Source organism: Somniosus microcephalus, chromosome 4, assembly GCF_052327205.1.
Source record: "Somniosus microcephalus isolate GS21.2 chromosome 4, FLI_Smic_1.0, whole genome shotgun sequence".
Lineage (NCBI taxonomy): Eukaryota > Metazoa > Chordata > Chondrichthyes > Squaliformes > Somniosidae > Somniosus > Somniosus microcephalus.
Window position 1 is genome coordinate 78,322,996 of NC_140990.1, and position 14,560 is coordinate 78,337,555.

Below are 14,560 nucleotides of genomic sequence, written 5' to 3' on the forward strand. Positions count from 1 at the left end.
AGAACTGAACCCAGCCAGAGTCAGCACCTTCAGAGGAGGAGAGAGAGGGAACCAGTGAGTGTAGAACTGAACCCAGCCAGAGTCTGCACCTTCAGGGGAGGAGAGGGAGGGGAACCAGTGAGTGTAGAACTGATCCCAGCCAGAGTCAGCACCTTCAGGGGAGGGAGAGAGAGGGGAACCAGTGAGTGTAGAACTGAACCCAGCCAGAGTCAGCACCTTCAGGGGAGGAGAGAGAGGGGAACCAGTGAGTGTAGAACTGAACCCAGCCAGAGTCAGCACCTTCAGGGGAGGAAGAAAACAGGGAGCAAAGGAAAGAAATGTTGGAGATGGTGCGATGGGTTTGGATTTCAGCACAGGGAGGAGGTCGAGTGTGTGGGACGGAGATTTACAGATTTGGGAGAATGAGAGGAAAGAATGTTCAATAGAAACTAGACTTGTCTGTTCTGGATTCCTATCCTTTACTTACATTGATGACTTGTAAACTCCTTTTACAGGGTGTTGGAAGAGGAGGATTTACAGACGGGAAACTCAAACCAAACATCACATCAAGATCTGACAGTCACTCGATTCACCAGGACCTGAATATCATCGGATTTTGAATATGGAAGGAAAAAGCCCCAATCACAGCGGGCAGAAACCATACACGTGCTCGGTGTGTGGACGAAGCTTCAACCAATCATCGGACCTGTCAAGACACAAATGCAGTCACTCCAGGGAGAAACTTTGTAAATGTGGGGAATGTGGGAAGGGATTCAATTACCTGTCACAGCTGGAAACTCATCGGCGCTGTTACACTGGTGAGAGGCCATTCACCTGCTCCATGTGTGGGAAGGGATTCAATAATTCATCTGGCCTGCAGAAGCATGCGATAGTTCACACTGACGAGAGACCATTTGAGTGCTCTCACTGTGGCAAGAGGTTTAGGTGCTCGTTCCACCTGCGGGCACATCAAAGCAGTCACACCGGGGAGAGGCTGTTCACCTGCCCCATGTGTGGCAAAGGATTCACTCAGTCCGCTAACCTGGTGGAACACCAGTGGGTTCACAAGGGGGAGAAACCAGTTAAATGTCCCGTGTGTGGGAAGGGATTCACTTACATAAGAACATAAGAAGTAGGAGCAGGAGTAGGCCATACGGCGCCTCGGGCCTGCTCCGCCATTCAATAGGATCATGGCTGATCCGAACCTAGACTCACGTCCACTTCCCTGCCCGCTCCCCATAACCCCTAATTCCCTTATCTGCTAGGAAACTGTCTATCTCTGTTTTAAATTTATTTAATGTCGCAGCTTCCACAGCTCTCTGAGGTAGCAAATTCCATAGATTTACTACCCTCTGAGTGAAGAAGTTTCTCCTCATCTCAGTTTTGAAAGGGCAGCCTCTTATTCTAAGATTATGCCCCCTAGTTCTAGTCTCACCCATCAGTGGAAACATCCTCCCCGCATCCACCCGATCAATCCCCCTCACAATCTTATATGTTTCGATAAGATCGCCTCTCATTCTTCTGAACTCCAATGAGTAGAGGCCCAACCTACTCAACCTTTCCTCATACGTCAACCCCCTCATCTCCGGAATCAACCGAGTGAACCTTCTTTGAACTGCCTCGAGAGCAAGTATATCTTTTCTTAAATATGGAAACCAAAACTGTACGCAGTACTCCAGGTGTGGCCTCACCAATACCCTATATAACTGAAGCAAGACTTCCCTGCTTTTATACTCCATCCCCCTTGCAATAAAAGTCAAGATTCCATTGGCCTTCCTGATCACCTGCTGTACCTGCATACTAACCTTCTGTGTTTCATGCACCAGGACCCCCAGATCCCTTTGTACTGTAGCACTTTGCAGTTTCTATCCATTTAGATAATAACTTGCTCTTTGATTTTTTCTGCCAAAGTGCATAACCTCACACTTTCCAACATTATATTCCATCTGCCAAATTTCTGCCCACTCACTTAGCCTGTCTATGTCCTTTTGCAGGTTTTTTATGTCCTCCTCACTCACTGCTTTCCCTCCCATCTTTGTATCATCGGCAAACTTGGATATGTTGCACTCAGTCCCTTCCTCCAAATCGTTAATATAGATTGTAAAGAGTTTGGGTCCCAGCACTGACCCCTGCGGAACACCACTAGTCACTGATTGCCAACCCGAGAATGAACCATTTATCCCAACTCTCTGTTTTCTGTTAGATAGCCAATCTTCCACCCATGCCAGTATATTACCCCCAATCCCGTGATTTTTTATCTTGAACAGTAATCTTTTGTGTAGAACCTTGTCAAATGCCTTCTGGAAGTCCAAACACACTACATCCACTGGTTCCCCTTTATCCACCCTGTATGTTAAGTCCTCAAAGAATTCGAGCAAATTTGTCAAACATGACTTCCCCTTCGTAAAACCATGCTGACTCTGTCCTATTAAATTATGTTTATCCAAATGCTCTGTTACTGCTTCCTTAATAATGGACTCCAACATTTTACCAACCACAGATGTTAGGCTAACTGGTCTATAGTTTCCAGCCTTTTGTCTACTTCCCTTTTTAAATAAGAGCGTTACATTCACAGTTTTCCAATCTGCTGGGACCTTTCCTGAATCCAGGGAGTTTTGGAAAATTACCACTAATGCATCCACAATCCCTACCGCTACTTCTCTCAAGACCCTAGGATGTAAGCCATCAGGTCCAGGGGATTTATCCGCCTTTAGTCCCATTATCTTACCAAGTACCATCTCCTTAGTGATTTTAATCGTGTTTAGCTCCTCCCCCACTATAGCCCCGTTTGACCAGTGTTGGGATATTTTTGGTGTCCTCTACTGTAAAGACTGATACAAAATATTTGGGTGGAGAATCGCGCGGGGTGGGGGGAGGGGTGGATCGGGAGAGAATAAAGAGAAATAGAAAAACCTGAGAGTCCGCGAGGCCCCGGACCGAGCGGCGTCAGTTGGACGGAGCACGTGGGCCCCTCGGGGACACGTGACCCGGGCCCGCGGCCTGATTGACGGGAGCTTACGACCAATAGGGAGCAAGCGGGGCAGGGCTGGAGGAGCGAGCCGGCGGCAGGTCCTCCAACCAATCGGGGAGCCCGAGGGGCGGGACTAGCGCCGGCTGATTGTCTGATCTGCAGGGCAGTGAGTTTCTCCAGTCCCTTGTTCAGGGCCCGGGGCCAGGGGAGGCTGTGGGCCTTTAGTCCCCTTATTGGACACAAGGCTCTTTGTCTCACAGCACACTGGCTCAGGTTTTAATAGAGACTTTTTAAATTCATCAATAAAAGCAGTTAAATCTTGTGGAACAAAATATTTAATATTTGGGAGTAAAAATACTGTTATTTTTCCTCCGTGGAATTTGTTAGTTTCAGACAATAACAACGATTTGTATTAATATAACATCTTTAATGTAGTAAACTGTCCCAACGTGCTTCACGTTATAAAATAAAATTTGACACCGGGTACAAACCAAGCATATTCCCATAAGGAGGAAAGATGGGGCATCCAAAGCTCAAGCTCCCTGGATGACAAAGGATGTAGAGGTTAGAATAAAGCAGAAAAAGGAGGTTTACAACAAATGTCAGGTACAGAATACAGTCAAAAACCAGGAGAATACAGAGAGCGCGGGGGAAATTGAAAAAGGATATATGAAAGAAAAACTTGCATTTATATAGCGTCATTCACAACCACCGGACATCTCAAAGCTCTTTACAGCCAATGAAGTACTTTTTGAAGTGTAGTCACTGTTGTAATGGGGGAAACACAGCAGCCAATTTGCGCACAGCAAGCTCCCACAACAGCAATGTGATAATAACCAGATAATCTGTTTTTGTTATGTTGGTTGAGGGATAAATATTGGCCAGGGCACCGGGGATAACTCCCCTACTCTTCTTCAAAATAGTGCCATGGGATCTTTTACATCCACCTAAGAGAGGAGACGGGGCCTCAGTTTAAAGTCTCATCAGAAAGATGGCACCTCCAACAGTGCAGCACTCCCTCAGCACTGCACTGCACTGGAGTGTCAGCCTAGTTTTATGTGCTCAAGTCCCTGGAGTGGGAACTAGAACCCACAACCTTCTGACTCAGAGGCGAGTGTGCTACCCACTGAGCCACAGCTGACACAAGGGAGAGAGTACAAGAAAAGATTAGTGGGTAACGTAAAAGGGAACCCAAAAATCTTTTATAAACGTATGAAAAGTAAAAGGATAGTTAAAGGAATGGTGGGGCCGATTAGAGACCAAATAGGAGCTCATCATACGGAGGCAGAGGGCGTGGCTGAAGTACTGAATGAGTACTTAGCATCTGTCTTCACATAAGAAGAGGATGAAGTTAATGTCACAGTAGAGGAGGGGAGAGTAGAGAAATTGGATAAAAATGGATAGAAAGGAGGTACTAAATAGGTTGTCATCACTCATAGTTAACAAGTCACCCGGTCCAGATGCGATGCATCCTAAATTGCTGAGGGAAGCTAGGGTGGAGACAGCAGAAGCTCCGACCACAATCTTTCAATCTCCCTCAGATATATGGGAGTGGTGCCAGAAGACTGGAGGATTGCAAATGTTACAGCCTGTTTAAAAAAGGGGAGAGGGATAAACCTGGTAACTACAGGCCAATCAGTCTAATATCAGTGATGGGTGAAAGACTAGAGACCATTGTCAAGGACAAAATTAATTCTCACTTGGAGAAGCATGGGTTAATAAGGGGCAGCCAGTATGGATTTGTTAAAGGTAAATCGTGTCTGACAAACCTGATTGAGTTCTTTGATGAAGTAACAGAGGGTTGATGAAGGTAGTGCAGCAGATGTTATATATATGGACTTTCAAAAGGCATTTGATAAAGTACCACACAAGAGACTTACTCGGAAAATAGAAGCACAGGGAATTAAAGGGCTGATGGTAATTTGGGTATAATTGGCTAAGGGAGAGGAGGCAGTGAGTAGTGCTGAGGGATGTTTTTCTGACTGGAGGGAAGTATGCAGTGGGTTCCCCCAGGGGTCGGGATTAGGACCATTGCTTTTCTTGTTATATATAAATGACCTGGACTTGGGTATAGGTGTACAATTTTGAAGTTTACGGAAGATACAAAACTTGGCAACGTAGTAAATAGTGAGCATAGTAGTAGCAGACTTCAGGAGGACTGAGACAGACTGTGAAATGAGCAGACACAAGGCAGATTAAATTAAATGAGGATAAGTGTGAAGTGATGCACTTTGGGAGAAACAACAGGGAGAGGCCGTATAATCTAAATGGGACTATTTTGAGGGGGTGCAAGAGCAGAGGGACCTGGGGGTCCATATTCACAAATCGTTGAAAGTGCCAGGGCAAGTTGGTGAGGCGGTTCAGAAAGCGTATGGGATACTTGGCTTTGTAAATAGGGCCATTGAATACAAAAACAAGGAAGTTACACTAAACCTTTACAAATCACTAGTTAGGAACATAGGACAGGAGGAGGCCATTCAGCCCCTTGAGCCTGTTCCGCCATTCAATGAGATCATGGCTGATCTGTGATCTAACTCCATACACCTGCCATTGCCCATATCCCTTAATACCTTTGGTGAACAAAAACCTATCAATCTCAGATTTAAAATTAACAATTGATCTCGCATCAATTGCCGTTTGCGGAAGAGAGTTCCAAACTTCTACCACCCTTTGTGTGTAGAAGTGTTTCCTAATTTCACTCCTGAAAGGTCTGGCTCTAATCTTTAGGCTATGTCCCCAGTCCTAGAATCCCCAACCAGCGGAAATAGTTTCTCTCTATCTACCCTATCTGTTCCCCTTAATATCCTGAAAACTTCGATCAGATCACACCTAAACCTTCTAAATTTCAGGGAATACAACCCTAATTTGTGTAATCTCTCCTCGTAACTTAACCCTTGAAGTCCGGGTATCATTCTGGTAAACCTACGCTGCACTCCCTCCAAGGCCAATATATCCTTCCTAAGGTGTGGTGCCCAGAACTGCTCACAGTACTTCAGGTGTGGTCTAACCAGGGTTTTGTACAGCTGCAGGGTTTTGGCCTCAGCTGGAGTCTTGTGTACAGTTCTGGGCACCACACGTTAGGAAGGATGTCAAGGCCTTGGAGAGGGTGCAGAGGAGGTTGACCAGGATGGTACCAGGGATGAGGGACTTCAGTTATGTGGAGAGATTGGAGAAGCTGGGATTGTTCCCCTTAGAGCAGAGAAGGTTAAGAGGAGACCTAATAGAGGTGTTCAAAATGATGAGGGGTTTTGATTGAGCAAGTAGGGAGAAACTGTTCACTCTGGCAAGTGGGTCGGTAACCAAAGGTCACAGATTTAAAATAGTTGCTCAAAGAACTGGAGGGGAATGAGGAGAATTGTTTTCACACAGAGGGTTGTTAAGATCTGGAACGCACCATCTGAAAGGATGCTGGAATCAGGTTCCACAGGAACTTTCAAATGGTGATTGGACTTGTACTTGAAGAGGACTAGTTTGCAGAGTTCTGGGGATAAAGCTGGGGCTTGGGCCTAAATTGGACAGCTCTTTCAAAGAGCCGGCACAGACATGATGGGCCGAATCACCTCCTTCTGTGCTGTTAGATTCTATGATCAGTGTTAACATGCTGGTGACTCTTAAGGTTCTTAGAGCTTTTAAAGCTCTTCCCACAGTCAGAACATTTAAAGGGTCTCTCGCCAGTGTGAACAAGCTGGTGTGACAGGAGGTTCGATGAATGAGTGAATCCCTTCCCACACACGAAGCAGGTGAACGGTCTCTCACCAGTGTGGAGGAGCCAGTGTCTCTTCAGCTCCCCGGAGCTTTTAAATCTCTTCCCACAATTAGAACATTTAAAGGGGTTCTCTCGTCAGTGTGAACTCGCTGATGTGTCAGCAGGTTGGAGGACCGAGCGAATCCCTTCCCACACATGGAGCAGGTGAACGCCCTCTCCCCAGTGTGGAGGAGCCAGTGTTTCTTCAGATCCCCGGAGCTTTTAAAACTCTTCCCACACTTAGAACATTTAAAGGGTCTCTCGTTAGTGTGAACTCGCTGGTGTCCCTTCAGATCCCCAGAGCTTTTAAAACTCTTCCCACAGTCAGAACATTTAAAGGGTCTCTCGTCAGCGTGAACTCGCTGATGTGTCTGCAGGGTGGATGAATCAGTGAATCCCTTCCAACATTCAGAGCAGATGAATATCCTCTCCCCAGTGTGGAGGCGCTGGTGTCTCTGCAGGTTGGTTGACTGAGTGAATCCCTTCCCACATTTGGAGCAGGTGAACGGTCTGTCCCCAGTGTGGAGGAGCTGGTGTCTCTTCAGATCCCCGGTGCTTTTAAATCTCTTCCCACAGTCAGAACATTTAAAGGGGTTCTCTCCAGTGTGAACTCGCTGATGTGTCAGCAGGTTGGAGGACCGAGCGAATCCTTTCCCACACACGAAGCAGGTGAACGGCCTTTCCCCAGTGTGAACTCGCTGGTGTTGCTTGAGTTCCCAGGAGATTTTAAAACTCTTCCCACAGTGAGATCAGTTAAGCGGTCTCTCATCAGTGCGAGCTCGCTGGTGTCCCTTCAGCTCCCTGGAGCTTTTAAAGCTCTTCCCACAGTCAGAACAGTTAAATGGCCTCTCATCAGTGTGAACAAGCTGGTGTCCCTTCAGATTCCCGGAGCTTTTAAAGCTCTTCCAACAGTCAGGACAGTTAAATGGCCTCTCATCAGTGTGAACAAGCTGGTGTCCATTCAGATGCCCGGGGCTTTTAAAACTCTTCCCACAGTCAGGACATTGAAATGGTCTCTCATCAGTGTGAACTCGCTGGTGTTGCTTCAGATCCCCGGGGCTTTTAAAACTCTTCCCACAGTCAGAACATTTAAAGGGTCTCGCATCAGTGTGAACTCGCTGGTGTCCCTTCAGTTCCCCAGGGCTTTTAAAGCTCTTCCCACAGTCAGGACAGTTAAATGGCCTCTCATCAGTGTGAACTTGCTGGTGTGTTTGCAGGTGGGATGAACAAACAAATCCCTTTCCACACACGGAGCAGGTGAACGGACTGTCCCTGGTGTGACTGCATCGTTGAACTTCCAATGCAGACGGGGAACTGAATCCCTTCCCGCCGTCCCCACCTTTACCCGGTTTCTCCCCGGTGTGACGGTGCATGTGCCTCACCAGGTCAGGCGATCGGCTGAATCCGCGTCCACACACCGAACACGTGTGTGGTTTGTCATCGCTGCGATCGCTGCTTTCTCCTTCCATGTGCAAAGGCCGATGATATTCAGGTCCTGATGAATCGAGCGACTCTGTCAGATCTTGACGTGATGTTTGGTTTAAGCTTCCCGCCTGTAACTGCTCCACTTCGATAACCCTGTAAAATGAGTTCAGAAAAGGATCAGAGGCAAACTGTTGTTTAATTTTCCGCTTTCCGAACCTAGGGGCAGTGAAGCTGATTTTCAGGCTCCAGCTGCTGCACAAGTTGGTTGAAAGGATCAGCAGTAATGGCGGCTGTAATACCCACAAGCCCCGGCACTCCAGAAAGTGCTCTGTTGACGCTGAGTCCCGCGCATGTGCTCATGGCCCACGCGCTCTCCCTCCTGCTCCACAATCGCCCGCCCCGATCGGTCCGCAACGCGCATGCTCAGCGCACAAAACCCCGCGTTGGAACATCGGGCGCGCATGCGGAGCCGCAACATCTGGTACGCGTGCGCGGTTCAGGTGGGGGCGAGTCGGTGTTTCACCTCAGCCGCCAGGGAGGTGCGCATGTGCAGGACGACCCAACATTCTTCCTGTCAGCAATCACTCCCTCGTTTCTTTAATAAAAACAGAAAATGCTGGAAATACTCAGCAGGTCAGGAAGCATCTGTGGAGACAGAAACAGAGTTAATGTTTCAGGTCGATGACCTTTCGTCAGAACTGCTTGTTCTTTAGTGTCAGCCAGTGGCTCAGTTGGTAGCACTCTCGCCTCTGAGTCAGAAAGTTGTGGGTTCAGAGTCCCACTCCAGAGACTTGAGCACCAAAATCTAGGCTGGCGCTCCAGTGCAGTGCTGAGGGAGTGCAGCATTGTCGGAGGTGCTGGTTTTTGGATGAGATGTTAAACTGAGGCCCCATCTGCTCTCTCAGGTGGATGTATAAGATACTAATACACTAATATGTTAGCAAAATACTGCGGATGCTGGAAATCTGAAATAACAACAGAAAATACTGGAAAAACTCAGCAGGCCAGGCAACGTCCATGGAGAGAGAAACAGAGTTAACATTTCGGGTCAAAACCCTTCTGCACAACTGCTGTAGAAGGGTTTCGACCCAAAACGTTGACTCTATTTCTCTCTCCTTGAATGTTGCCTGGCCTGCTGTGTTTTTCCAACGTTATCCCATTCTGTGGTGTTAAATTTCTGTGGTGTAGTGGGGATAGTTGGTAAATAAAGCGCCCTAGAGCATACCTGTAACTGGGGTATTGAATCAATTTTTAAAGTAATTAAAGGGGTAAGTCATGGCAGGAGAGTTCAGACCCGTGCTCTGCTCCTCCTGCTCTATGTGGGAAGTCAGGGATGCTGCCAGTGTCCCTGATGACCATGTGTGCGGGAAATGCATCCAGCTGCAGCTACTTGTAGACCGCATTGCGGCGCTCGAGCTGCGGGTGGATGAATTTTGGAGCATGCGCGATGCTGAAAGGCTCGTGGATAACACGTTTAGCGAGTTGTGCACGCCTCAGGGTAGGGCAGCACATGGGGTGACCATCAGGCGGAGCAACAAAGGCAGGCAGGTAGTGCAGGGAACCCCTGCAGACATCCCCCTTTCAAACAAGTATACCGCTTTGGATACTGTTGAGGGGGATGACTCACCAGGGGAAGGCAGCAGCGGCCAACTTCCTGGCACTGGGGGTGCTCCTGCTGCCCAGGAAGGGGGGAAAAAGAGTGGGAGAGCAATAGTGGTAGGGGATTCTATAGTAAGGGGAACAGATAGGCGTTTCTGTGGCCGTAGACGTGAATCCAGGATGGTTTGTTGCCTCCCTGGTGCCAGGGTCAAGGATGTCACTGAGCGGCTGCAGGGCATTCTGGAGGGGGAGGGAGAACAGCCAGTGGTCGTGGTCCACATTGGTACCAACGACATAGGTAAAAAGAGGGATGAGGTCCTGCAGCAAGAATTTAGGGAGCTAGGTGAAGGATTAAGGAGCAGGACCTCAAAGGTTGTAATCTCTGGATTACTCCCGGTGCCACGTGCTAGTAAGTATAGGAATAGGAAGATAGAACAGATGAATGCGTGGCTAAAGGGATGGTGCAGGGGGGAGGGCTTTAGTTTCCTGGATCACTGGGTCTGCTTCTGGGAAAGGTGGGACTTGTACAAGTCGGACGGTTTACACCTGAACCAGGGGGGAACCAATATCCTTGTGGGGAGGTTTGCTAGCACTGCTGGGGAGGGTTTAAACTAACTTGGCAGGGGGTTGGGGTACAGAGTGGAGCTATAGTAGGGGGTGATTTACGGCCAAATACAGAGGGAAAAACAAGTCAGCTGGGAAGGCAGAGCAAATATGTGAAGGCAAAAGAGAATATGGCAGGGCTGGAAGGCATTTATTTTAATGCAAGGAGTCTTGCAAATAAGGTGGATGAACTGAAGTTGTTGTTGAACACATGGGAGTACGATATTGTTGCTATCACGGAGACATGGTTGAGGGAGGGTCAGGACTGGCAGCTCAATATTCCGGGGTATAGAATCTTCAGGCGAGACAGAGGGGGGTGTAAAAGGGGAGGGGGTGTTGCAATATTAATTAAGGAGTCAATTACTGCTGTAAGGAGGGATGATATATTAGCGGGTTCCTCTAATGAGGCCATATGGGTAGAACTTAAAAACAAAAAGGGGGCAAGCACTTTGCTGGGAGTGTACTATAGGCCCCCAAACAGTCAGGGGGAGATAGAGGAACAGATATGTAGGCAAATCTCAGAGAAGTGCGAAAATAATAGGGTAATAATAGTGGGGGATTTCAACTTCCCCAATATAAATTGGGACTGTCAGAGTGTGAAAGGCTTAGAGGGTGCAGAATTCTTAAAGTGCATCCAGGAGAGCTTTTTGAGCCAACATGTAGAAAGTCCTACAAGAGAGGGGGCGGTACTGGACCTAATTCTGGGGAATGTAGCCGGGCAAGTGGTGGAAGTGTCAGTAGGAGAGCATTTTGGCGACAGTGACCATAATTCGGTGAGATTTAAGGTGGTCATGGAAAAAGACAAAGACGGCCCGGAAATAAGGGTTCTAAATTGGGGGAAGGCCGATTTTAATATGATAAGGCAGGATCTGGCCAAAGTGGACTGGGAGCAGCTACTTATAGGAAAATCCACATCAAAACAGTGGGAGACTTTCAGAAGGGAAATAGAGAGAGTACAACGCCAACATGTTCCTGTAAAGGTCAAGGGTGGGACCAACAAGCAAAGGGAACCTTGGATGACAAGGGATATACAAAAATGCATTAGAAATAAAAGGGGGGCTTTTGGCAGTTACAAAAGACTAAAGACAGAAGAAGCCCTAGAGGAGTATAAAAAGTGCAGGGGCATACTTAAAAAAGAAATTAGGAGGGCGAGGAGGGGCCATGAAATAACACTGGCGAGCAAAATAAAGGAAAATCCTAAGATGTTTTATAAGTATATTAAGGGCAAGAGGATAACCAGGGAAAGGGTAGGGCCCATTAGGGACCAAAGTGGCAATCTGTGTGTAGAGCCAGAGGATGTAGGCGGGGTTTTAAATGAATTTTTTGCATCTGTGTTCACTATGGAGAAAGACGATGCAGACATAGAAATCGGGCAAGGGGACTGTGACATACTTGAACATATTAGCATCGAGAGGGAGGAGGTGCTAGCGGTTTTAGCGGGCCAAAAAGTGGATAAATCCCCAGGCCCGGACGAGATGTATCCCAGGCTGCTGTGGGAGGCAAGGGAGGAGATTGCAGGGGCTCTGACACTAATTTTCAGAACCTCTCTGGCCACAGGGGATGTACCAGAGGACTGGAGAACAGCTAACGTAGTACCATTATTCAAGAAGGGTAGCAGGGATAAACCAGGGAATTACAGGCCAGTGAGTCTAACATCTGTGGTGGGAAAATTATTGGAAAAAATTCTGAGGGACAAAATTAATCTCCACTTGGAGAGGCAAGGATTAATCGGGGATAGTCAGCATGGCTTTGTCAAGGGTAAATCATGTCTAACAAATCTGATCGAATTTTTCAAGGGGGTGACTAGTGGGGTGGATGAGGGAAATGCTGTGGATGTGGTTTACATGGACTTCAGTAAAGCTTTTGACAAAGTCCCGCATAGGAGACTGGTCAAGAAGGTAAGAGCCCATGGGATCCAGGGTGCCTTGGCGCGTTGGATCCTAAACTGGCTGAGTGGCAGGAGGCAGAGGGTGATGGTCGAAGGTTGCTTTTGTGACTGGAAGCCTGTGTCCAGTGGGGTACCTCAGGGATCGGTGCTGGGTCCCTTATTGTTTGTGATCTACATAAATGATTTGGATGAGAATGTAAAAGGTATGATCAGTAAGTTCGCAGATGACACGAAAATTGGTGGGGTGGTAAATTGCGAGGAGGAACGCCTCCGGCTACAGGACGATATAAACGGGTTGGTCAGATGGGCGGAAAAGTGGCAAATGGAATTTAACCCTGAAAAGTGCGAGGTGATGCATTTTGGACGGACAAATAAGGCAAGGGAATACACAATGAGTGGTAGGACCCTAGGAAGTACAGAGGGTCAGAGGGACCTTGGTGTACATGTACATAGATCCCTGAAGGCAGCGGAGCAGGTAGATAAGGTGGTTAAAAAGGCATATGGGATACTTGCCTTCATTAGCCGAGGCATAGAATATAAGAGCAGGGAGGTTATGATGGAGCTGTACAAAACGCTGGTGAGGCCACAGCTGGAGTACTGTGTGCAGTTCTGGTCGCCTCACTATAGGAAGGATGTGATTGCTTTGGAGAGGGTGCAGAGAAGATTCACCAGGCTGTTACCTGGGATGGAGCGCCTCAGCTATGAAGAGAGGCTGGACAGGCTGGAGTTGTTTTCCTTGGAGCAGAGAAGGCTGAGGGGGGATCTGATTGAGGTGTACAAAATAATGAGGGGCATAGATAGGGTAGATAAAGAGGAACTTTTCCCCTTAGTGGGGGGGTCAATAACAAGGGGGCATAGATTCAGGGTAAGGGGCAGGAGATTTAGAGGGGATTTGAGGAGGAACTTTTTCACCCAGAGGGTGGTTGGAATGTGGAACTCAATGCCTGAAAGGGTGGTGGAGGCAGGAACCCTCACAACATTCAAGAAGCATTTGGATGAGCACTTGAAATGCCATTGCATACAAGGCTATGGACCAAATGCTGGAAAATGGGATTAGACTGGACAGGGATGGATGGGCGGCGCAGACACGATGGGCCGAAGGGCCTCTTTCTGTGCTGTAAAACTCTATGACTCTATGACTCTATGACTCTATGACACTATTTCGAGAAAGATAGGCTTGCATTTATATTGTGCCTTTCATGACCACCAGACGTCTTGAAGTGCTTTACACCCAATGAAGTACTTTTGAGGTGTAGTCACTGTTGTGATGTGGGAAAGAGCAGGGGAATTATCGCTGGTGTCCTAGCCAATGTTTATCCCTCAATTAACATAACAAAATGATAGATTATCTGGTCATTATCAGATTGCTGTTTGTGGGAGCTTGCTGTGCGCTAATTGACTTCCGCGTTTCCTACATTACAACAGTGACTACACTTCAAACAATTGGCTGCAAAGCATTTTGGGATGTCCGGTGGTGGTGAAAGGCGCTATATAAATGCAAGTCTTTCTTTCTTCACTGGTCTCACCAGCAACCTCTTTTGGCAGATGGTTGATTAACAGCCGAGTCCGCGCATGCGCACGCGGGACGGCGGTTTGTGCCGAGTCCGACACAGCGACCCCTGCTGGTCACCAAGGGCAACAACTGCACATGCCCAGAGGAGACCAACCCCCCTCCCCCACTCGGAGCTGCGCCTGCGCACTCGGATCCTGCCGGACGGAGTCGGCGCAGGGCATTCCAGGAAAGGCCTTGGTGTCGGTTCCAGAGTCGCGATCAGTGATGCAAAGTGAGTTTTCTCCGCTCTGATTGGGTGGTGAATCGCGCGGGGTGGGGGGAGGGGTGGATCGGGAGAGAATAAAGAGAAATAGAACAACCTGAGAGTCCACGAGGCCCCAGACCGAGCGGCGTCAGTTGGACGGTGCACGTGATCTCCTCTGCATTTTTTGAAATTGTACTCTGTACACCCAAGTCTAAGGCATTAATATATATCAAGTAAAGCAGTGGTCCTAGTACCGACCCCTGGGGAACACCACTGTGTACCTTCCTCCAGTCCAAAAAACAACCGTTCACCACTATTCTCTGTTTCCTGTCACTTAGCCAATTTCGTATCCATGCTGCCACTGTCCCTTTTATTCCATGGGCTTCAACTTTGCTGGCAAGCCTATTATGTGGCACTTGTCGAACGCCTTTGGGAAATCTGTGTACACCATGTTAACCGCATTGCCCTCATCAACCCTCTCTGTTACCTCATCAAAAAACTCAATCAGAATCAGAGCGCCGGGCCCGGCACCAGGAAACCCAGGGTGCAGCGCCTCCCCCATCCGAGCCACCGCTTCCCGGTTTCTTCAGCCG

At 48.1% G+C, this 14,560-nt stretch overlaps 1 pseudogene; it reads right to left on the bottom strand.

Moving 5' to 3' along the window:
• Nucleotides 1-14,560, bottom strand: part of LOC147119305 (uncharacterized) — a 142,515-nt pseudogene that overhangs the window by 91,630 nt on the left and 36,325 nt on the right.